Raw genomic sequence first — 25,683 nt, 5'->3', positions numbered from 1 at the left:
GGTGTTCAAAATCTGGTTTTATTCAAATTCAGCAATCCACGTGAGTTTGTCAATTCACAGAGCGTCCATGAAGTTTGTCCAGTTTCCATAAAAGCTATGATTATTTTTCATATTTATTATTGCATAAAGTCATCAGTTTTCATAGACATAATTGTACATGTAATAATTAGAATTTTCTAGTTATTTCTTATAACTAATAAGAATTTCCAATAAAGCTTCAATGGCTCACTGCAGGCGTAGAATCAACATTTCCGGAAACACTTCTGTTCCTCGGGGCACTGGCCATCTTTGTAACAGTACTCGGCACACATGTAGGTCCCCTTGGGCAGGACACAGCGACCGGGCTTCACTATGGTAACAGAGAAAAAGCGGTCAGTTATACAGTAGAAACATAGGTGTTATAGGAATTTCCAGGTTAACAATCAAGAAAAGCAGTCGCAGGTAAAGTCAATCAAATACTATCCATAACAAATCTATCCATATAAAATGTATATGTAAAATGTATATATATATGTATATGCAGCAGAAAAGCTGTAAAACCCCCAAAATGTTTGTGTCCTCCAAAGAGGTGGATGGGTTAATAGTAATTATTTTTTATTTAGAAAAAAATTATATCCAGTTTATTACAAGTTGCAACAGGGAAACACTTCCAGCACAGAAGCAGAGAAAATGTCTAACTGGCATCTTGGAAACATGCCCTTTCTACTCTAATCAGACAGCACCAAATGTTCTGTAAACACCAGCTCTAGAGGCTTGTAGGAAGTCAAAACAAACAGGCAGTGACTTTGTCAGCTGCTACAGAATCACACAATGTTGACAGAATGTCATCAATACAATATAACAGTGAATAATCAGTGTGTCCTCGACCCTTGTACCTCAAGTCTGGCGTCAATCTCTATCAACAGATATGAGAACAATCCATAACATTCAGCATCAAGTCCAGTGACCATCAACTCACACCTTGAGTGTCACAAGTAGAACACTGGAAATCATCTGTACACTGATTCTTTCCATTAAGGTATTACTATTACAATGAGTTGGAATTCTGTTGGTGGCCCTTGACAAATTGTCAGCTTAATGTTCTGTGAATTGCTGTACCGTAAGAAACGTATGTTGCTACTCCTCTGAAGTCTCAGCCTGATATTCCCAAAATCCTTTTCCCTGAAATATACATTTGTATCACTTGATCAACAACAGCGTGTTACACACTGACTGAACACAACATTATGAACACCTGCTCATTCCATGACAGAGACTGACCAGGTGAATCCAGGAAAAAGCTATGATCCCATTTTGATGTATCTTGTTAAATCCACTTCAATCAGTGTAGATGAAGGGGAGGAGACAGGTTAAATAAGGATGAAGGATTTTTAAGCCTTGAGACAATAGACACATGGATTATGTGTATGTGCCATTCAGGAGGGTGAATGGGCAAGACAACAGATGTAAGTGCCTTTGAACAGGGTATGGCAGTAGGTGCCAGGCGCACCAGTTTGACTGTGTCAAGAACTGCAACGCTACTGGGTTTTTCATGCTCAACAATTTCCTGTGTGTATCAAAGATTTTTTACATTTTTTATATATTTTACTTTTTTTAGCTAGGCAAGTCAGTTAATAAGAACAAATTCTTATTTTCAATGACGGCCTAGGAACAGTGGGTTAACTGCCTTGTTCTTAACGACAGATTTTTACCTTGTCAGCTCGGGGATTTGCTCTTGCAACCTTTTGATTACTAGTCCAACGCTCTAACCACTAGACAACCCTGCCGCCAACAGTCCACCAACCAAAGGACATCCAGCCAACATGACACAACTGTGAGAAGCTCTGGAGTCAACATGGGCCAGCATCCCAATGGACTGCTTTCAACACCTTGTAGAGTCCATGCCCTGATGAATTGAGGCTTTTCTGAGGGAAAACGTTTGGTATACTCAGAGTGTATAGATGTTGCACAACATTGGTATATACTCTAAAGACCTGCATGGATCTTGGAAATCTTATTAATTTAGTGTCTCAGCTCTAAAGAGAGTGTACGTGAAACATATATCTCTATGTGTATGAAATGTACATTACAAGCTCCATCTTTCTTGTTTCCAGAGTAATGCAGCAATAATGAATGCAATGAATGTGTGTATCTGTCACTCTGGGACCATATCCTACCTGTGTAGGTGCAAAGCAGTCATGCCCACATCCATTGTGGCAGCATTTTTCATCATTGGGGCAGTCACTGTCATTGGAACATAACTCTGCACATATCCCCATGCCCCATCGTCTACGAGGGCACACTCCAGGCTTGTCTTTGGGAGAACACAATTTGAGCAGACATGTCAGGGAACCCGACTTACCACAAAGAGACATGAACATGGACACAATTAGACTGAACCATTTTCTGAAAATCAGTCATATTTGTGTGGAGATGCTTACGATAAATGTTAGCTGCTACAGAATCAAACAGTGTTCACAGAATGTCATCAGTACAATACAACAGTGAATAATCAGTGTGTCCTCGGTCCTTGTACTTGGACATCCAGTCTGGCGTCATTCCCTTTCAACAGATATGAGAACAATCCATAACATTCAGCATCAAGTCTAGTGACCGTCAACCCACACCTTGAGTGTCACAACTAGGATACTGGAAATATTGTGTATTACATAAACTGTATACACTAAATGTTTTGTTAATCACTCTAAACTAAATATGATCTTTAGCGATCTTACATTTCCCCATTACAAATAGGTTTATGGTAGCAACTTGTCAGCCTACTGTCACGCCTTGACCTGAGAGAGCCTTTTTATGTCTCTATTTAGGTTTGGTCAGGGTGTGATTTGGGTGGGCATTCTATGTCCGTGTTTCTATGTTTGGGATTTCTTTGTTTCGGCCGGGTGTGACTCTCAATCAGGAACAGCTGTATATCGTTGTTGCTGATTGGGAGTCATACTTAGGCAGCCTGTTTTTCCTTTGGGGTTTGTGGGTAGATATTTTCTGTTTAGTGTTTTGCACTTGCCGGAACTGTTCGGTTGTTCTTTTGTTTTGCTTGTTGCTTTCGTGTTCAGTTGTACATTAAAATGACGAACACTTACCACGCTGCATTTTGGTCTGATTTCTCTTCCCCTTCATCCGAGGACGACGAAGACCGTTACACCTACACTGACACTTCCCATTGAAGTCTTTCTATTATGTGACTTCTTAATTGAGTGTCTTAGCTCTAAAGAGAGCTCCAGCATTCTTGTTTCCAGAGTAATGCAGCAGTAATGAATGCAATAGATGGGTGTATCTGTCACTCTGGGACCATATCCTACCTGTGTAAGGTGCAATGCAGACATGACCACATCCATTGAAGCAGCATTTTTCATCATTGGGGCAGTCACTGTCATTGGAACATGACTCTACACATATCCCTATGCCCCATCGAGGGCACACTCCAGGCTTGTCTTTGGGAACACAATTTGAGCAGATGTCAAGGAACTCAACTTACCACAAAGAGACATGAACATGGACACAATTAGACTGAACCAATTTATGAAAATCTATCATGTTTGTGTCGAGATGGATTTGACGAATAGGAATTTGCATCTCTGGAAAGTTTGTAGGCCATGCTCCAAGTAATGTAGTGTCTAATTAATAGTTTTGGAGACATTTGTCCCCAATCATCAATGTTTCCCCCATAACACCCATGAAAATGCATGACAGCCTTCTGAACACTCACAATCTATTGGTTCAAATATGTAGGTTGAAAACATTGTATGTTAACTAAAAAGGCTGTGCAACTGGTTACACACAGACACACAAATAGTGCTTTTATGATGCCCAAATTAAAATTTTGAGTTAAATGAACATATGACACAAGTTGACAAACACATCATTATATGTTGACTTAATTTTTGCATATGTTTTGTCAAGTTGGAGCTAAGTTTGGGCCAACTAAAAATGTTGAGTTCAGGTCACACTTTTATCTAGAAGTTGAATAAACTGAAAAAGGCTTTGGAACCACTTACTTCATAATAATTAGTTGAAACAACTAGAATTGTTTTTACAGTGTATGCGTAAAATGGCCAAGGGTAGGCTGGATTGTTTCAAAGTCATAAGGGTTGGCTTGTATCTCTTAGTAAGGTAGCAACAAAATAGTTTGCAAAGGGGCTATGCACAATTATAGGCTATTGTTTATAACCACTTAGGTAGGCTATAACACCTAAGTCAAGTGTAGCAGGCTTCTTCAAAAAACTAATCAAATTGTCACAGTTTGTTTCATGACAAATAATGACAAATAATGCAAAGTAGGCAAATTAGAAGAACTCACCTGTAGCAGAGACTATTTTCAAATCTACAAATGCCAACAGAAAAAGAACCAAAGCCCAACGCGCTGACAAATTCATGTCCATGCTGACTTCAAGACTGTTACAGCAAATGCAGTCCAAATCAATTTCATAGAAGAGGAGGAGACCATAATATGTATTAACCTTAGATGACTGACAGGGGGCCCTGCTTTGAAGCCACCGCACAGCCATTTTGGTACTCCTCCTTCATTGTAAAAAAAAAGCTAGAGAAATGCATTTATTAATGTCTACATTTGTTTTTTGACAAATATATTCTATTACAGACACCTTAGTGTATACATGAAAATGATATTCATTGAACTGAACATGAACATTTTATATTTTGAGAGTGTTAATGTTACTCCCCCACCACAACAAAGAATTACTTAAATACATGAAATTGTATCCTTGAAACATTTTATTGAAATATTGTAGAATTCCATTCATTCCTATGGAGTACTGCTCATTCTGGGGTGTGCCAATGTGGCGGCCTGTGGCTTCAAAGCCTCTCTTTCGCCATTACTGTCTCAGGGGTCGTAAAATGGAGACCAAGGCGCAGCGTGTAGAGGGCTCATTCTTACTTTATTTTAGGAGAACACTTAAACAAAATAACAAAACGACAGCCAACAGTTCTGTAAGGTACTCACAGAAAACGGAAAACAACTACCCACAAACCCCTGAGGAAAACAGGCTGCCTAAGTATGGCTTCCAATCAGAGACAACGAAAGACACCTGCCCCTGATTGGAAACCATACCCGGCCAAAACATGGAAAACAAAACATAGAAATAGAATACTAGAAAACCCACATAGAAACAGAAAACCCAAAATACATGCAAAACAAACCCCCCTGCCACGCCCTGACCATACTACTATGGCAAGTGACCTCTTTCACTGGTCAGGACGTGACAGTACCCCCCCCCCCCCCGAAGGTGCAGACCTCGACTGCACCCAAACAAAAACCCAACAAAAACAACCCCAAACACAAAGGGAGGGAAGGGAGGGTGACAAACGTCTATGGCGGCTCATGCGCTACACCCAGACCTCTCCTCTGCCTCCGATCCTTCAGCAATGGAGGTGGTTCCGGATCAGGGCGTAACCCCCGTTCCACCCGCAGATCCCACCGCTTCTGTAACCCTGGCCTGTGGATCATTATCGGAGGAATCGGACTTTAGATCCTTACCGGAAGCTCTGTGCTGTAGACCACCGCTGGAGGATATGGGCTGCAGGCCGCCGCTGGAGGATCTGGGCTGCAGGCCGCCGCTGGAGGATCTCGGCTGCAGGCCGCTGCTGGAGGATGCGGGCTGCAGGCCGTCGCTGGAGGCTCCGGGCTGCAGGCCGCCGCTGGAGGCTCCGGGCTGCAGGCCGCCGCTGAAGGCCCCGGGCTGAGAGGCGTCGCTGGAGGCCCCGGGCTGAAGGGCGTCGCTGGAGGCCCCGGGCTGAGGGGTGTTGCTGGAGGCCCCGGGCTGAGGGGCGTCGCTGGAGGATCTGGGCTGCAGGCCACCGCTGGAGGATCCGGGCTGCAGGCCGTCGCTGGAGGCTCCGGGCTGCAGGCCGCCGCTGAAGGCCCCGGGCTGAGAGGCGTCGCGGGAGGCCCCGGCCTGAGGGACGTCGCTGGAGGCCCCGGGCTGAGGAGCGTCGCTGGAGGCCCCGGGCTGAGGAGTGTCGCTGCAGGCTCCGTGGCATGGATCATCACTACTGGTTCCGGGCCATGGATCGTCACTGGAGGCTTTGTGCCATGCATCATCACTGGAGGCTCCGGGCCATGGATCATCACTGGAGGCTTCGTGCCATGGATCATCCCTACAGGCTCCGGGCCATGGATCATCACTGGAGGCTTCGTGCCATGGATCATCCCTACAGGCTCTGGGCCATGGATCATCACTGGAGGCTTCGTGCCATGGATCATCCCCCTACAGGCTCCGGGCCATGGATCATCACTGGAGGCTTAGTGCCATGGATTATTGCTGGAGGCTTCGGACCATTGAGCATCACTGGAGGCTTCCTACGGGGAGCTGGAACTGGTCTCACCAGACTGGGGAGACGCACTAAGGACCGTGTGCTCAAAGCAGGCACCGGCTGTACTGGGCTATGGAGGCGTACTGGAGGAAGAGTGCGAGAAGCAGGAACACGACGTAATGGGCAATGGTGGCGCACTGGAGGGAGAGTGCGCGGAGCAGGCACAGGACGTACTGGGCTATGGTGGCGCACAGGAGGGAGAGTGCGCGGAACAGGCACAGGGTACACTGGGCCTTGGAGGCGCACTGGAGGTCTGGCGCTTAGGGCTGGCACACCCCGTCCTGGCTGGATGGTCACTGCAGCCCAGCAAGGGCAGGGCGCTGGTACAGGACGAACTGTGCTGCGCTGGTGAACGGGGGGTACCGTGCGTAGAGCAGGCGCAGGATAACCTGGGCCGTAGAGACGCACTGGAGAGCAGATACGCTGAGCCGGCGCACTTCTTCCTGGCTGACGGCCCACTCTAGCACGGCAACGGTGAGGAGCTTGCACTGAGCGCACCGGGCTGTAAGTGCGCATGGGCGGCACCGTGTGCACTACCGCATAACACAGTGCTTCTACCGTCACTCGCTCCCCACGGTAAGCACGGGAAGTTGGCTCAGGTCTTAACCTCGCCTTCGCCAATCTGCCCATGTTTCCCCCCCAAAAAAATGTGGGGCCGCTGCCTCTCAGCCTCTTCTTGCCTGCCTAGCCGTTCCTCAAGGTATCGTCGTTCCGCCTTCGCTGCCTCTATCTCCCACTGCGGATGGCGATACTCCCCAGGGCTTGTCCAGCGTCCTGTCCCATCTAAGATCTCCTCCCAGGTCCACTCCTCTGAACCATACTGCTTGGTTCTGCTCTTCTTCCTCAAGAATGCACGCTGCTTGGTCCGTTGGTGGTGGGTAGTTCTGTCACAGGGGTCGTAAAATGGAGACCAATGCGCAGCGTGTAGAGTGCTCATTCTTACTTTATTTTAGGAGAACACTTAAACAAAGTAACAAAATGACAGCCAACAGTTCCGTAAGGTACTCAGACAAAATGGAAAAAAAACTACCCACAAACCCCAAAGGAAAACAGGCTGCCTAAGCATGGCTTCCAATCAGAGACGACGAAAGACACCTGCCTCTGATTGGAAACCATACCCGGCCAAAACATGGAAAACAAAACATAGAAATAGAATACTAGAAAAACCCACATAGAAACAGAAAACCCAAAATACATACAAACAAACCCCCCTGCCACGTCCTGACCATACTACTATGGCAAATGACGTCTTTCACTGGTCAGGACGTGACAATTACAAAGCATCAGCAATCCAGGGTTTATACACATCATTGGGGAGAGACCATAGAAAAGATGAATGCACAAGGAACAATGCACCTGCAGGGTCCCTATGCCCATCAATTTACATTCCGAGTTCGGATCCGAACACTTGCTTAGGTCACATCACATAAGAATAATTAAAGAGGATATATGGAACTTGTGCCTCTTGATCCAAAAGTGGTCCCCCAAATGGAGAGTCATATTGTCCAGAAATTAAGCCAAAATTTGATGTAAACAATTAACAACTAAATGTCCATAGTGTGTCTTCAACTGAGTTTATAGTTCAATGACTGAATGCATTTCTGTTAAACTGCAGGTGAAAATCCATAATGTATAATGATTCATAACGAAATGTTTCAAAGTACAGTATGTGGAGAGCTATAACACTGTTGATGGGTTGATTTTTCGACAACGGTTGGGCTCTGTTTACATGGTATATGATATTTACTTGTAATTCATCTTAAGAAATAGGCCTATACATGTTCCAAAGTAACTTTTTTAATTTCTTTCAATGCTTTTCTCTCTCATCTGTCAAGTTCATGATGGGCAGACCTATACGCGTTTATCATTTTACTACGCTGATATCTTGTGGCGGACTAAATAAATGCTCAACATTGGATTTTCTTACATTATTCTCTCACTATAACGTTGTAGGAATATACACATCTCAGTCTTTATGACTGACTGTTAACCTGTCTCCTACCCTTCATCTACACTGATTAAAGTGGTTTTAACAGGTGAAATTAATAAGGGATCGCAGCTTTCACCTGGTCAGTCTATACCAGTCTATGTTCATAATGTTTTGTACAGTCAGTCTACAACACGTTGTGGTTGACAAAGTGATTAGCCATTTGATTTGCTGTTCAGGAGTCTTATGACTTTTGGTAGAAGCTATTTAGGAGCCTCTTGGACCTAGACTTGGTGCTCAGGTACCGCTTGCCGTGCGGTAGCAGAGAGAACAGTCTATGGCTAGGGTGGCTGGAGTCTTTGACAATTTTTAGGGCCTTCCTCTGACACCGCCTTGTATAGAGGTCCTGGTTGGCAGGAAGCTTGGCCTCGGTGATGTACTGGGCTGTCAGCACTACCCTCTGTAGTGCCTTGCGGTCGGAGGCCAAGCAGTTGCCATACCAGGCAGTGAACCAACCCGTCAGGATGCTCTCGATGGTGCAGCTGTAAAACCTTTGAGGATCTGAGGAACCATGCCAAATCTTTTCAGTCTACTGAGGGGGAATAGGTTTTGTCGTGCCCTCTTCACAACTGTCTTGGTGTGCTTGGACCATGTTAGTTTGTTGGTGATGTGGACGCCAAGGAACTTGAAGCTCTCATCCTGCTCCACTAAAGCCCAGTCAATGAGAATGGGGGCGTGCTCGGTCCTCCTTTTCCTGCAGTCCACAATCATTTCCTTTGTCTTGATCACGTTGAGGGGGGTTGTTGTCCTTGCACCACACGGTCAGGTCTCTGACCTCCTCCCTATTGGCTGTCTCATCGTTGTCGGTGATCAGGCCTACCACTGTTGTGTCATCAGAAAACTTAATGATGGTGTTGGAGTCATGCCTGGCCGTGCAGTCATGAGTGAACAGGGAGTACAGGAGGGGGCTGAGCACGCACCCCTACCCTTACCACCTGGGGGCGGCCCATCATGAAGTCCAGGATCCAGTTACAGAGGGATGTGTTTAGTCCCAGGGTGATGAGCTTTGAGGGCACTATGGTGTTGAACACTGAGCTGTAGTCAATGAATTGCATTCTCACATAGGTGTTCCTTTTGTCCAGGTGTGACAAGGCAGTGTGGAGTGCAATAGAGATTGCATCATCTGTGGATCTTTTGGTGTGGTATGCAAATTGGAGTGGGTGTAGAGTTTCTGGGATAATGGTGTTGATGTGAGCCATGACCAGCCTTTCAAAGCATTTCATGGCTACAGATGTGAGTGCTACGGGTCGGTAGTCATTTAGGCAGGTTATCTTAGTTTTTCTTGGGCACAGGGACAATGGTGGTCTGGTTGAAACATGTTGGTGTTACAGACTCAGACAGGGAGAGGTTGAAAATGTCAGTGAAGACACTTGCCAGTTGGTCAGCGCATGCTCGGAGTACACGTCCTGGTAATCCGTCTGGCCCTGTGGCCTTGTGAATGTTGACCTGTTCGAAAGTCTTCCTCACATCGGCTGCGGAGAGCGTGATCACACAGTCGTCCGGAACAGCTGAGGCTCTCATGCATGTTTCAGTGTTACCTGCCTCGAAGCGAGCATAGAAGTTATTTAGCTCATCTGGAAGGCTCGTGTCACTGGGCAGCTCGCGGCTGCGCTTCCCTTTGTAGTCTGTAATAGTTTGTAGGCCCTGCCACATCTGACGAGCGTCGGAGCCGGTGTAGTACGATTTAATGTTAGTCCTGTATTGGCACTTTGCCTGTTTGATGGTTCGTCGGAGGTCATAGCGGGATTTCTTATAAGATATCTGGCGCTCTAGGTAGACAGGTTCCCACTCCTTAGCAGAGGTGTCCGGTCCGCTCCCGATCCCCGGGCTCGTCATCTTGGTGCGGCTGGAGCCGTGCGTCAGGGAGGGGGTACTGTCACTTGTGCTCCCTCTCCGGCCTCTACGTCACCAGGCTGCTCGTTATGGCGCACACCTGTCACCATCGTTACGGTCATCAGCAAGTTATTACAATCACCTGGACTCCATCACCTCCTTGATTACCTGCCCTATATATGTCACTCGCTTTGGTTCCTTCCCCAGGCGTCATTGTTTCTGTTTCAGTTTTGTCTGTGTGGCGTTTGTGTTTGTATTTCTTGTTTTCTATTATGTTTCGTTTATTGATTAAATCACTCACTCCCTGATCTTGATTCCCAACTCTCAGCGCACATCGTTACACAAATATTTATAAGACCATTACATAAGATATGTAATATAGGTCTTTATAAACTCCTTTACTAATCATCAGTTAAGTCTTTTTGCGTGGCCTCATCGAAAGTGTGGGCTACTTATACTTAAATACTAAATACTTTCTAAACAATAAGCACACAGTATTCCAAAACGTTCACGCAGTTGTAATACTGTGATGTGTAACTTCAGACAAACTCTATGTTGAGTAACATAATGTTTTTAGTCCACAAATGCTTTTCTTAATTACATAAATGCTTCAAAATTCCCAAAAAGTGACATTAGCTGATGGAGATTATCTCATAGAACAAAACGTATAAGATCTCCTAAACCTGTCTTCACCGCAAAACTTATTTTCGGCGTTTATCCAAAAACCCTACAAAACTCCATTCATTTTCCCATAGGCTTTGTTCAAAGAACCATGGCGGAGTTAGTCCCTACAAAGAGACATCATTACTATTGCTCTCTATACATGTTAGCAATTGGGAGTCTCCAACCCTTGCAAAAGTAACCTCACAGCCCAATCCCCCCACCCCACCCCTTCGCTAATTTCAACACCAGCAAACCATTGAAAAATAATCTCACCCATCAACACACAATATCTCATAAAACAGTGAAAACATGATTTTAGAAATGTTTGCTAATTTATTGAAAGTGAAATACAGAAATATCTAATTTACATTTTTTAATTTTTTTTATTTCACCTTTATTTAACCAGGTAGGCAAGTTGAGAACAAGTTCTCATTTACAATTGCGACCTGGCCAAGATAAAGCAAAGCAGTTCGACACATACAACAACACAGAGTTAAACATGGAGTAAAACAAACATACAGTAGAAAAATAAGTCTATATACAATGTGAGCAAATGAGGTGAGATAAGTGAGGTAAAGGCAAAAAAAAGCCATGGTGGCGAAGTAAATACAATATAGCAAGTAAAACACTGGAATGGTAGATTTGCAGTGGAAGAAAGTGCAAAGTAGACATATAAATAATGGGGTGCAAAAGAGCAAAATAAATAACTAAATACAGTATGGGCAGAGGTAGTTGTTTGGGCTAAATTATAGATGGCTATGTACAGGTGCAGTAATCTGTGAGCTGCTCTGACAGCTGGTGCTTAAAGCTAGTGAGGGAGATAAGTGTTTCCATACATACAGGACCAGTCAAACGTTCGGACACTCCTACTCATTCCTGACATCAAAACTATGAAATTTCACATATGGAATCATGTAGTAACCAAGAATGTGTTAAACAATTAAAAATATATTTTAAATTCTTCTTAGTAGCCACACATTATCATGATGACAGCTTTGCACACTCTTGGCATTCTCTCAACCAGCTTCACCTGGAATGCTTTTCCAGCAGTCTTGAAGGAGTTCCCGACATATGCTGAGCACTTGTTGGCCCTTCCTCCCCAATTAAGGTGCCACCAACCTCCTGTGCTAGACAGCCATTTTCAAAAGGGGTCTCTTTGCTGTTATGCAGATTAAAACCATCCATTTCTGGTGGATTGACAATGGAACTCTGTTTAAAGTATCATTTTTAAATGAAGCCAAACAGAGTAGGCTACTATTTAAATGTTATCCTCCAGAAGAGGCAGAACATAGGCCATATTACAGCAAAAAATATGACTAATCTCGAAAGTACTGATAGAGGAAAAAACATTTTCTTGTAGAGAATGTAAACGGAAGGTATCATGTTATTGAATGACATTGTAAACAACAAAGGTAAAATTATGTCACACAAGCAATTAATCATGGTGTAAGGAAATGTATGCTCAATACAAAATTATAACCAGTTCATCGCAGCTCTGCCACAAAAATGGAAGAGGCAATTCCTTAAAAGAGAAAGGAATGAATTCATCGTAAATGGCTAAAAATGACCAATATAAATCGTAACATGTATCAGTTTCACTTATGGTCAAGAGGGTTGACAACTATACCGCATTAAATTCAACATAGTTGGGAACAGATTTTCGATATCCCAATACCGTGGCATCAGATTTATGAAGTAATATACAAAGTAACAATTGAAGCATCAATCCTTTCTTTTCAATTTAAGCTATTATATTAAATTCCCGCTACATAAAGAATGCTCAGTATATGGGGCATTGAACAGAATCAATAGAGTATCTATTTTGGTACTGTCCATCGGTGGCTTGTTTTTAGAGTCAGGTTCAGGAATGGTTGATACCACTTGGCGCACATTTGGGGGTTTTGCCCTAGCACTACACTGCTGATTCAAATAACCAACTCATCATCAAGCTTTGATTATTTTCATCAGCTGTGTAGCGCTAGAGCAAAAACCAAAACGTGTACCCAGGAGGAGCCCCAGGACCGAGTTTGGGAAACCATGCCCTATAGTACTGTCCAGGGACACAGTGATTTAATGCAAAGTGTTGGATTGTGGGCATGCGCCTGCCACGGAGGAACATCCAAATCTTCCACTGTTTGATGTCAGAGTAGCTCACCATTGTCCCAGGGAGCATTCGGACTACCTCCAAATCAGCTCGCATCTGACGCATCAGAGCTGTCCCCTTTGTGTGTCCCAAGTTGTTTCCACCGAGATGGATGATTGTATTCACGGTCACAACTCGTCTCAGCGAGAGAGAATATTTCAGAACCCTTCCACTGAGAACTGCTCGGCCATATTTCTGGCTTGTGTAGTTATCTATCTAGCCAGCAACATTGTGTTATCGCATAGTAAATATTTACTTCAGTCTTTGTTTCCTTGCTCTCGCCATTTTAATATGAGCAGGGATCTTATCAAAACGTACAACATTGTGAATATTCACAAGGAGGGCATGTTAAACTGTGTTATAAAGTGGGTGGTTCGTGCCCCGAATGCTGATAGGCTGACAGCCGTGGTATATCAGGCCGTATACCACGGGTATGACAAAACATTTATTTTTACAGCTTCAATTACATTGGTAATCAGTTTAGAATAGGAATAAGGAACCTCGGGGGTTTGTGTATGTGGCCAATACACCAGCCACGCGCTAAGAACAGTCCTTAGCATGGTATATTGGCCGTTTACCACACATCCTCGTGCCTTATTGCTTAATTATAATGTTCTTTTATAAGGTTTCATAATCACCTTCCGGTGTAAAGAACTTGGAAATTAAAAACATAAAACGATGTTTTAAGTGAGAAAAGATATTGGTCTGAAGCCATAAAATTAAGGATATTCACATGAGCACCACATGAGTCTCAAATAAACCCCTAAATAACCAAGCACAGGTGTTCAAAATCTTATTTTATTCAAATTCAGCAGTCCACATGAGTTTGTCAATTCACATAGCGTCCATAAAATGTGTCCAGTTCCCATAGAAGCTATGATCATTTTTCATATTTATTGCTGCATAAAATCATCAGTTTTCAAAGACATAATTGTACATGAATAATTATATAGGAATTTCCAATAAAGCTTCAATGGCTCACTGCAGGCGTAGAATCAACATATCCGGAAACACTTCTGTTCCTCGGGGCACTGGCCATGTTTGTAACAGTACTTGGCACACATGTTGGTCCCCTTGGGCAGGACACAGCTACCGGACTTCACTATGGTAACAGAGAAAAAGCGGTCAGTTAAACAGTAGAAACATAGCTGTTATAGGAATTTCCAGATTAACAATCGAGAAAAGCAGTCGCAGGTAAAGTCAATCAAATCTATCCATAATATACTGCTCAAAAAAATAAAGGGAACACTTAAACAACACAATGTAACTCCAAGTCAATCACACTTCTGTGAAATCAAACTGTCCACTTAGGAAGCAACACTGATTGACAATAAATTTCACATGCTGTTGTGCAAATGGAATAGACAACAGGTGGAAATTATAGGCAATTAGCAAGACACCCCCAATAAAGGAGTGGTTCTGCAGGTGGCAACCACAGACCACTTCTCAGTTCCTATGCTTCCTGGCTGATGTTTTGGTCACTTTTGAATGCTGGCGGTAGTTTCACTCTAGTGGTAGCATGAGACGGAGTCTACAACCCACACAAGTGGCTCAGGTAGTACAGCTCATCCAGGATGGCACATTAATGCGAGCTGTGGCAAGAAGGTTTGCTGTGTCTGTCAGCGTAGTGTCCAGAGCATGGAGGCGCTACCAGGAGACAGGCCAGTACATCAGGAGACGTGGAGGAGGCCATAGGAGGGCAACAACCCAGCAGCAGGACCGCTACCTCCGCCTTTGTGCAAGGAGGAGCAGGAGAAGCACAGCCAGAGCCCTGCAAAATGACCTCCAGCAGGCCACAAATGTGCATGTCTCTGCTCAAACGGTCAGAAACAGACTCCATGAGGGTGGTATGAGGGCCCGACGTCCACAGGTGGGGGTTGTGCTTACAGCCCAATACCGTGCAGGACGTTTGGCATTTGCCAGAGAACACCAAGATTGGCAAATTCGCCACTGGTGCCCTGTGCTCTTCACAGATGAAAGCAGGTTCACACTGAGCACATGTGACAGACGTGACAGTCTGGAGACGCCGTGGAGAACGTTCTGCTGCCTGCAACATCCTCCAGCATGACCGGTTTGGCGGTGGGTCAGTCATGGTGTGGGGTGGCATTTATTTGGGGGGCTGCACAGCCCTCCATGTGCTCGCCAGAGGTAGCCTGACTGCCATTAGCTACCAAGATGAGATCCTCAGACCCCTTGTGAGACCATATGCTGGTGCGGTTGGCCCTGGGTTCCTCCTAATGCAAGACAATGCTAGACCTCATGTGGCTGGAGTGTGTCAGCAGTTCCTGCAAGAGGAAGGCATTGATGCTATGGACTGGCCCGCCCGTTCCCCAGACCTGAATCCAATTGAGCACATCTGGGACATCATGTCTCGCTCCATCCACCAACGCCACATTGCACCACAGACTGTCCAGGAGTTGGCAGATGCTTTAGTCCAGGTCTGGGAGGAGATCCCTCAGGAAACCATCCCCCACCTCATCAGGAGCATGCCCAGGCGTTGTAGGGAGGTCATACAGGCACGTGGAGGCCACACACACTACTGAGCCTCATTTTGACTTGTTTTGAGGACATTACATCAAAGTTGGATCAGCCTGTAGTGTGGTTTTCCACTTTAATTTTGAGTGTGACTCCAAATCCAGACCTCCATGGGTTGATAAATTGGATTTCCATTGATTATGTGATTTTGTTGTCAGCACATTCAACTATGTAAAGAAAAAAGTATTTAATAAGATTATTTCATTCATTCAGATCTAGGATGTGTTATTTTAGTGTTCCCTTTATTTTTTTGAGCAGTGTATATCGATACATGTAGAATGTATATGTACAATGTATGTGCATGTATATGAGGGAGAAAAGCTGTAAAAAAAAACCCAAAAGATATTTGACCTCCAAAGAGGTGGAGGACACAGTTTATTACAAGTTGCAACAGGGAGACACTTCCAGCACAGAAGCAGAGAAAATGTCCAACTGGCATCTTGGAGACATGCCCTTTCTACTCTAATCAGACAGCACCAAATGTTCTGTAAACACCAGCTCTAGAGGCTTGTAGGAAGTCAAAACAAACAGGCTGTCAGCTGCTACAGAATCACACAGTGTTCACAGAATGTCATCAGTACAATATAACAGTGAATAATCAGGGTGTCCTCGGCCCTTGTACATCAAGTCCGGTGTTAATCTCTATCAACAGATGTGAGGACAATCCATAACATTCAGCATCAAGTCTAGTGACCATCCACCCACACCTTGAGTGTCACAAGTAGAACACTGGAAATCATCCCTACACTGATTCTTTCCATTGAGCTCTTACTATTACAATGAGTTGGAATTTTGTTGGTGGCCCTTGACAAATTGTCAGCTTAATGTTCTGTGAATTGCTGTACAGTAATAAAGTATGTTGCTACTCCTCTGAAGTCTCAGCCTGATATTCCCAAATTCCCTTTCCCTTAGATATGCATTTGTATCACTTTATCAACAATAAAGTGTTATACACTGACTGTACAAAACATTTCATGACATGGAATGGGCATATATGATCCAAGATGGCGTAGCAGTCAGACGTCTTTGTCTTGTCTTGTCCCGTCCAGTGTATATATGATTTTCTTCATATATACTTTGTATACATTTTTTATCTCAATTTCAACATACTTTTCTCACCCAATGTAGTATGGATCTGCTATTTTTTATACTTTAGAACCGGAACCCTCATCAGAAGCTAGCCAGCTAACTAGCTACTAGCTAGTAGTCAGTTAGCCACTGCTAGCGGTCATTACCATTCACTAGGACATCAGCCAGCCTCAGCCTGGTCAATTCCTGCCAGTCTGCACAGCGTGATATCAACCCAGAGCATATCGGACTGTTTTTTCTCTACCGGATTCCGGATTTCTCTACCGGACTCCGGATTCCTACCGCAAGCTATGAACCTTTACACTTGATCATCACAGCTAGCTAGCTGCTATCCGAGTGGCTACTCCTGGCTATCATCTCTGTCCCGAAGTAAGCACCAGTTAGCCTGGAGCTAGGCTCGAGCTATGCCCATCTCCCGGCTAGCCAAAGAGATCCATCAGACAATTCCTGGGCTTCAATACCTCTTTTGCCAATTGGCCTGGACCCTTTGCTGCTGACACGGAGCCCCGCCAATCCATCACGACTGGTCTGCCGACGTAGCCGTTTGAGGGGGTTTCAACAGGCTCTTCCTTTGCGATGTCCCCCTGAGGCCCATCTGCTAGCCTGCTAGCCCCGGCCTGCTAGCTGTCTGAATCGCCATGTTTCCAGCTCACCTAGCTACTCACTGGACCCTATGATCACTCGGCTACACATGCCTCTCCCTAATTTCAATATGCCTTGTCTATTGCTGTTTTGGTTGGTGATTATTGTTTTATTTCACTGTAGAGTCTCCAGCCCTGCTCAATATGCCTTAGCTAGCCCTTTTGTTCCACCCCCCACTGATGCGGTGACTTCACCTGGCTTAAATGGTGCCTCTAGAGACAAAGCCCCTCTCATCGTCACTCAATGCTAGGTTTTACCTCCACTGTACTCACATCCTGCCATACCCTTGTCTGTACATTATGCCTTGAATATACACTTCCTTGCCCAGAAATCTGCTCCTTTTACTCTCTGTTCCGAACGCACTAGACAACCAGTTCTTATAGCCTTTAGCCTTACCCTTATCCTACTCCTCCTCTGTTCCTCTGGTGATGTAGAGGTTAACCCAGGCCCTGCAGCCCCCAGCATCACTCCCATTCCCCGGGCACTCTCATTTGTTGACTTCCGTAACTGTAAAAGCCTTGGTTTCATGCATGTTAACATTAGAAGCCTCCTCCCTAAGTTTGTTTTATTCAATGCTTTAGCACACTCTGCCAACCCAGATGACCTAGCCGTGTCTGAATCCTGGCTTAGGAAGTCCACCAAAAATCCAGAAATTTCCATCCCTAACTATAACATTTTCCGACAAGATAGAACAGCCAAAGGGGGCGGAGTTGCAATCTACTGCAGAGATAGCCTGCAGAGTTCTGTCATACTATCTAAGTCTGTGCCCAAACAATTCGAGCTTCAACTTTTAAAAATCCACCTTTCCAGAAACAAGTCTCTCACCATTGCCGCTTGCTATAGACCCCCTCAGCCCCCAGCTGTGCCCTGGACACCATATGTGAATTGATCAGCCCCCATCTATCTTCAGAGTTCGTACTGTTAGGTGACCTAAACTGGGACATGCTTAACACCCCGGCCATCCTACAATCTAAACTAGATGCTCTCAATCTCACACAAATTATTAAGGAATCAAACAGGTACAACCCCAAATTTCTAACCATGGGCACCCTCATAGATATCATCCTAACCAACCTACCCTCTAAATACACCTCTGCTGTCTTCAACCAGGATCTCAGTGATCACTGGCTCATTGCCTGCGTCCGTAATGGGTCTGCGGTCAAACGACCAACCCATCACTGTGAAACGCTCCCTAAAACACTTCAGCGAGCAGGCCTTTCTAATCGACCTCGCTCGGGTATCCTGGAAGGATATTGACCTCATCCCATCAGTAGAGGATGCCTGGTTGCTCTTCTAAAGTGCTTTCCTCACCATCTTAAATAAGCATGCCCCATTCCAAAAATGTGGAACTAAGAACAGATATAGCCCTTGGTTCATCCCAGACTTGACTGCCCTTGAGAAGCACATAAACATCCTGTGGCGTTCTGCGTTAGCATCGAATAGCCTCCGCGATATGCAACTTTTCGGGGAAGTCAGGAACCAGTATATTCAGTCAGTTAGGAAAGCTAAGGCTAGCTTTTTCAAACAGAAATTTGTTTCCTGTAGCACTAAAGCCAAAACTTTTTGGGACACTGTAAAGTCCATGGAAAATAAGAGCACCTCCTCCCAGCTACCCACTGTCCTGAGGATAGGAAACACTGTCACCACCGATAAATCTATGATAATCGATCATTTCAATAAGCATTTTTCTATGGCTGGCCTTGCTTTCCACCTGGCTACCCCTACCCCGGCCAACATCTCAGCAACCCCTGCAGCAACTTTCCCAAGCCCCCCTGTCTCTCCTTCACCCAAATCCAGATAGCTGATGTTCTGAAAGAGCTGCAAAATGTGGATCCTACAAATCAGCTGGGCTGGACTATCTGGACCATCACTTTCTAAAATTATCCGCCGGAATTGTTGCAACCCCTATTACTAGCCTATTCAACCTGTCTTTTGTATCGTCTGAGATCCCCAAAGATTGGAAAGCTGCCGCGGTCATCCCCCTCTTCAAAGGGGGAGACACTCTAGACCCAAACTGTTATAGACCAATATCCATCCTGCCCTGCCTTTCTAAAATCTTTGAAAGCCAAGTTAACAAACAGATCATCGACCATTTTGAATCCCACCGCACCTTCTCCACTATGCAATCTGGTTTCCGAGCTAGTCATGGGTGCACCTCAGCCACGCTCAAGGTCCTAAACGATATCATAACCGCTATTGATAAAAGACAGTACTGTGTAGCTGTCTTCATTGACCTGGCCAAGGCTTTCGACTCTGTCCATCACCACATTCTTATCGGCAGGCTCAATAGCCTTGGATTCTCAAATGACTGCCTCGCCTGGTTTACCAACTACTTCTCAGATAGAGTTCAGTGTGTCAAATCGGAGGGCCTGTTGTCCAGACCTCTGGCATCCACCTCTACGCAGACGACACCATTCTGTATACATCTGGCCCTTCTTTTGATACTGTGCTAACAAACCTCCAAACGAGCTTCAACGCCATACAACACTCCTTCCCTGGCCTCCAACTGCTTTTAAATGCTAGTAAAACTAACTGCATGCTCTTCAACCGATTGCTGCCCGCACCCTCCCGCCCAACTAGCATCACTACTCTGGATGCTTCTGACCTAGAATATGTGGACAACTACAAATACCTAGGTGTCTGGTTAGACTGTAAACTCTCCTTCCAGACTCACATAAAGCATCTCCAATCCCAAATTAAATCTAGAATCGGCTTACTATTTCTCAACAAAGCCTCCTTCACTCATGCTGCCAAACATACCCTCGTAAAACTGACTATACTACCCATCCCTGACTTCGGCAATGTCATTTACAAAATAGCCTCCAACACTCTACTCAGCAAACTGGATGTAGTCTATCACAGTGCCATGCATTTTGTCACCAAACCCCCATATACTACCCACCACTGCGACCTGTATGCTCTCGTTGCCCGGCCCTCACTACATATTCATCGCCAAACCCACTGGCTCCAGGTCATCTATAAGTCTTTGCTAGGTAAAGCCCCGCCTTATATCAGCTCACTGGTCACCATAGCAACACCCATCCGTAGCACGTGCTCCAGCAGGTATATTTCACTGGTCATCCCCAAAGCCAACACTTTCTTTGGCCGCCGTTCCTTCCAGTTCTCTGCTGCCATGACTGGAACGAATTGCAAAAATCACTGAAGCTGGAGTCTTATATCTCCCTCTCTAACTTTAAGCATCAGCTGTCAGAGCAGCTTACCGATCTCTGTACCTGTACACAGCCAATCTGTAAATAGCACACCCAACTACCTCATCCCCATATTATTACTTACCCACTTGCTCTTTTGCACCCCAGAATCCTTACTTGCACATCATCATCTGCACATCTATCACTCCAGTGTTAATGCTAAATTGGAATTATTTCGCCTCTATGGCCTATTTATTGCCTACCTCCCTACTCTTCTACATTTGCACACACTGTACATAGATTTTTTTCTATTGTGTTATTGACTGTATGTTTGTTTATGTGTAACTCTGTGTTGTTTTTGTCGCACTGCTTTGTTTTATCTTGACCAGGTCGCAGTTGTAAATGAGAACTTGTTCTCAACTGGCCTACCTAGTTAAATAAAGGTCAAATAAAATAAATAATAATAATAAACATAGACTGACCAGGTGAATCCAGGTGAAAACTATGATTCCTTATTGATGTAACTTGTTAAATCCACTTCAATCAGTGTAGATGAAGGGGAGGAGACAGGTTAAAGAAGGATTTTTAAGCCTTGAGAGAAAAGACACATGGATTGGTTATGTGTGCCATTCAAAGGGTGAACGATTTAAGTACCTTTGAACGGGCTATGTCAGTAGGTACCAGGCACACCGGTTTGACTGTGTCAAGAACTGCAAAGCTGCTGGGTTTTTCATGCTCAACAATTTCCTGTGTGTATCAAGAATGGTCCACCAACCAAAGGACATCCAGCCAACATGACACAACTGTGAGAAGCATTGGAGTCAACATGGGCCAGCATCCCTGTGGAATGCTTTTAACACCTTGTAGAGTCCATGCCCTGACAAATTGAGGCTTTTCTGAAGACAAAAGGGGGTGCAACTCAAAATAGGAAGGTGTTCCTAATGTTTGGTATACTCAGAGTGTATAGATGTTGCACAACATTGGTATATACTCTAAAGGCCTGCATGGATCTTGGAAATCTTCTTAATTGAGTGTCTCAGCTCTAAAGAGAGCATATGTGAAATATATTGATCCATGTGTATGAAATGTACATCACATGCTACAGCGTTCTTGTTTCCAGAGTAATGCAGCAATAATGAATGCAATGGATGGGTTTATCTGTCACTCTGGGACCATATTCTACCTGTGTCGGTGCAATGCAGTCATGCCCACATCCATTGTGGCAGCATTTTTCATTATTGGGGCAGTCACTGTCATTGGAACATAACTCCGCACAAGTCCCTACACCCCATCGTCTACGAGGGCACACTCCAGGCTTTGCTTTGGGAACACAATTTGAGCAGACATGTCAGGGAACCCAACTTACCACAAAGAGATATGAACATGGACACAATTGGACTGAACCATTTTCTGAAAATCTGTCATATTTGTGTGGAGATGCTTGCGATAAATAGGAATTTGTATTTGTGAAAAGATTGCACAGTATAGCCCTAATATTTTTGTGTTTGAATTAGTTTTGGAGACATTTGGCCACCATCATCAATGTTTCCCCCATAACACCAATGAAAACACATGGCAGCCTTCTGAACACTGTTAATAAACCAGTCAGGTTCTTACTGAAGTCAGGTGGGACACACAAGGCGTCAGAGTCAAAGACGCAGCATTTGTCATCTTTAGGACAGTCCTTATCGCGGACACATCCCTTGTGTGAAGGCACGACTTTCAGAAGCAGCGGGCACTGACCTGCCTTCGGGAGGATCGGCACTGTGAGAGAGCAGGAGGAATAGGAAACAATTGGACCAAACCATTTTCAGAAAATCTGTCATATTTGTGAGGAGATGGTTAAGATAAATAGGCATTTGCATTTGTAGGAAGTCAAAACAGAAAGGCGGCGACATTGTCAGCTGCTATAGAATCACACCGTGTTCCACAATGTCATCAGTACAATACAACAGTGAATAATCAGTGTGTCCTCGGTCCTTCTACTGGGACATCCAGTCTGGCATCAATCACAATCAACTGATATGAGAACAATCCATAACATTCAACATCAAGTCTTGTGACCATCAACCCACACCTTCAATGTCACAAGTAGAACAATGGAAATCATGTGTATTACAGAAACTCTATGCTAAACATTGTGTTGATCACTCTAAATTAAATATGAACTTTACTGCTCTTAAATGTCCCCATTACAAAATGTTTATGGTGGCAAACTGTCAGCCTACACAGACTCTTTCCATTGAAGTCTTACTATTACAATGACTTGGAATCTTTCATATTCTATAGCTGGAATGCTCAGGGTCATATATATATATAGACTTTATATGCCTGCACGGCTCATGGAAATTTTCTTAATTGAGTGTCTCAGCTCTAAAGAGAGTGTATGTGAAATATATTGAGCTATGTGTATGAAATGTACATTACAAGCTCCATCTTTCTTGTTTCCAGAGTAATGCAGCAATAATGAATGCAATAGATGGGTGTATCTGTCACTCTGGGACCATATCCTACCTGTGTAAGGTGCAATGCAGTCATGCCCACATCATTGGGGCAGTCACTGTCATTGGAACAAAACTCCGCACAATTCCCTACGCCCCATCGTCTACAAGGGCACACTCCAGGCTTTGCTTTGGGAACACAATTTGAGCCGTTTTTGTATTCGTTTTGTCAAGTTGGAGCTAAGTTTGGGCCAACTAAAAATGTTAAGTTCAGATAACACTTTTATCTAGAAGTTGAATAAACTGAAAAAGGCTTTGGAACCACTTACTTCATAGTAGTTAGTTGAAACAACTAGAATTTATTTGACAGTGTATGCGTAAAATGGCCAAGGGTAGGCTGGATTGTTTCAAAGTCATAAGGGTTGGCTTGTATCTCTTAGTAAGGTAGCAACAAAATAGTTTGCAAAGGGGCTATGCACAATTATAGGCTATTGTTTATAACCACTTAGGTAGGCTATAACACCTAAGTCAAGTGTTGCAGGCTTCTTCAAAATACTCAAATTGTCACAGTTTGTTTCATGACAAATAATGCAAAGTAGGCTAATTAGAAGATTTCACCTGTAGATGTGCCTCCCGTTTCTGCAGCAGAGACTATTTTCGAATCTACAAATGCCAACAGAAAAAGAACCAAAGCACAACGCGCTGACAAATTCATGTCCATGCTGACTTCAAGACTGTTAGAGCAAATGCAGTCCAAATCAATTTCATAGAAGAGGAGACCATAATATGTATTAACCTTAGATGACTAAGAGGAGGCGCTGCTTTGAAGCCACCGCACAGCCATTTTGGTACTCCTCCTTCATTGTATTTATTAATGGGGAGGCAGTGTAGCCTAGCGGTTAGAGTGTTGGACTAGTAACCGAAAGGTTGCAAGTTCAAATCCCTGAGCCGACAAGGTACAAATCTGTCGTTATGCCCCTGAATAAGGCCGTTAACCCACTGTTCCTAGGCTGTCTGTCATAAGCGTCGTAATGATCGGACCAAACTGCAGCGGGGATGTGAATCATCTTCTTGATTTATTAAAGAAATGAACACTGAACAAAAGAACAACAAAAAAACAGTCCTGTAAGGTACAATGACTATACATGGAACAACCACCCACAAACACAAGAGAAAATAAACCCACTTAAATATGGCCGGACTGTGGGCCGTCTGTCGGTTCCGGACTGTGGGCCGTCTCCAGAAGCACTGGACGGGGCACTGTCGCCGGAAGCTCTAGACGGGGCACTGTCGCCGGAAGCTCTAGACGGGGCACTGTCGCCGGAAGCTCTAGACGGGGCACTGTCGCCGGAAGCTCTAGACGGGGCACTGTCGCCGGAAGCTCTAGACGGGGCACTGCGCACTGAAGGCCTGATGCATGGGACTGGCTTTGGAGGCGCCAGACTAGTGACACGCACCACAGGGCTAGTGCGAGGAGCAGGAATAGGACGTACTGGACCGGGCAGGCGCACTAAAGGCCTGGTGCGTGGGGCTGGCTTTGGAGGCGCCAGACTAGGGACGCGCACCACAGGGCTAGTGCGAGGAGCAGGAACTGGATACACGGGGCCTTGACTACGCACTGGAGGTCTGGAGCGCACAGCCTGTACAACCTGTCCTGGCTGGATGTTTTCTGTAGCCCTGCACAGGGCGAACTGGGCTGTGCTGAGGCAAGATGGCTGCCGTACGTAGAGCAGGCGCAGGGTAGCCTGGGCCCAGGAGACGCACTGGTGGCCAGATGTATTGCGCAGGCATACTTCTCCCTGGCTGCCCACTCTAGCACGGCACCTGCTGGGGGCTGGTATCGCTCGCACCGGACTGTGCATGCGGATGGGCGAGACTTTGCACACTTCCGCATAGAACGGTGCGCTCACCGCCAAACACTCCCCATAATAAGCACGGGGAGTTGGCTCAGGTCTATTGCCTGACCTAGTTAATCTTCCCATGTGCCCCCCCAAAAAAACTTTTGTGGCTGCCTCTCAGGCACACACATACACAATTTTTTGTGCACAAATAGAAGTTCATCAAATTGTTTTAGTTTATTTGTAGGGGTTTAATGGCACATGCAGGGAGCCCCGCCAGCAGCGAGTTGCAGTAATCCAGACGGGAGATGATAAGTGCCTGGATTAGGACCTGCGCCGCTTCCTGTGTAAGGCAGGGTCGTACTCTGCGAATGTTGTAGAGCATGAACCTACAGGATCGGGTCACCACCTTGATGTTAGCGGAGAACGACAGGGTGTTGTCCAGGGTCACGCCAAGGCTCTTAGCACTCTGGGAGGAAGACACAATGGAGTTGTCAACTGTGATGGCGAGATCATGGAACGGGCAGTCCTTCCCCGGGAGGAAGAGCAGCTCCGTCTTGCCGAGGTTCAGCTTGAGGTGGTGATCCGTCATCCACACTGATATGTCTGCCAGACAGGCAGAGATGCGATTCGCCACCTGGTTATCAGAAGGGGGAAAGGAGAAGATTAATTGTGTGTCGTCTGCGTAGCAATGATAGGAGAGACTATGTGAGGATATGACAGAGCCAAGTGACTTGGTGTATAGCGAGAATAGGAGAGGGCCTAGAACTGAGCCCTGAGGGACACCAGTGGTGAGAGCACGTGGTGCGGAGACGGATTCTCGCCACGCCACCTGGTAGGAGCGACCTGTCAGGTAGGACGCAATCCAAGAGGGAGCCGCGCCGGAGATGCCCAACTCGGAGAGGGTGGAGAGGAGGATCTGATGGTTCACAGTGTCAAAGGCAGCAGATAGGTCTATAAAGATGGGAGCAGAGGAGAGAGAGTTAGCTTTAGCAGTGCAGAGAACCTCCGTGACACAAAGAAGAGCAGTCTCAGT

At 45.2% G+C, this 25,683-nt stretch overlaps 1 pseudogene across 1 annotated transcript; it reads right to left on the bottom strand.

Moving 5' to 3' along the window:
- On the bottom strand, positions 1 to 23,530 carry LOC106572149 (uncharacterized; annotated as a pseudogene). Its single transcript, XR_014380667.1, has 6 exons — positions 23,428 to 23,530; positions 22,883 to 22,998; positions 21,542 to 21,688; positions 3,297 to 3,428; positions 2,157 to 2,293; positions 1 to 349 (listed from the first exon to the last, which is right to left on the bottom strand). The product of XR_014380667.1 is annotated as an uncharacterized LOC106572149 (transcript).
- Between the last annotated feature and the right edge of the window lie 2,153 nt (positions 23,531 to 25,683).

This window comes from Salmo salar, chromosome 15, assembly GCF_965601325.2.
Source record: "Salmo salar chromosome 15, fSalSal1, whole genome shotgun sequence".
NCBI classification, from domain to species: domain Eukaryota; kingdom Metazoa; phylum Chordata; class Actinopteri; order Salmoniformes; family Salmonidae; genus Salmo; species Salmo salar.
Note: the sequence above shows the minus strand (reverse complement) of the source record. Positions and strands in the feature narration are given on the sequence as shown.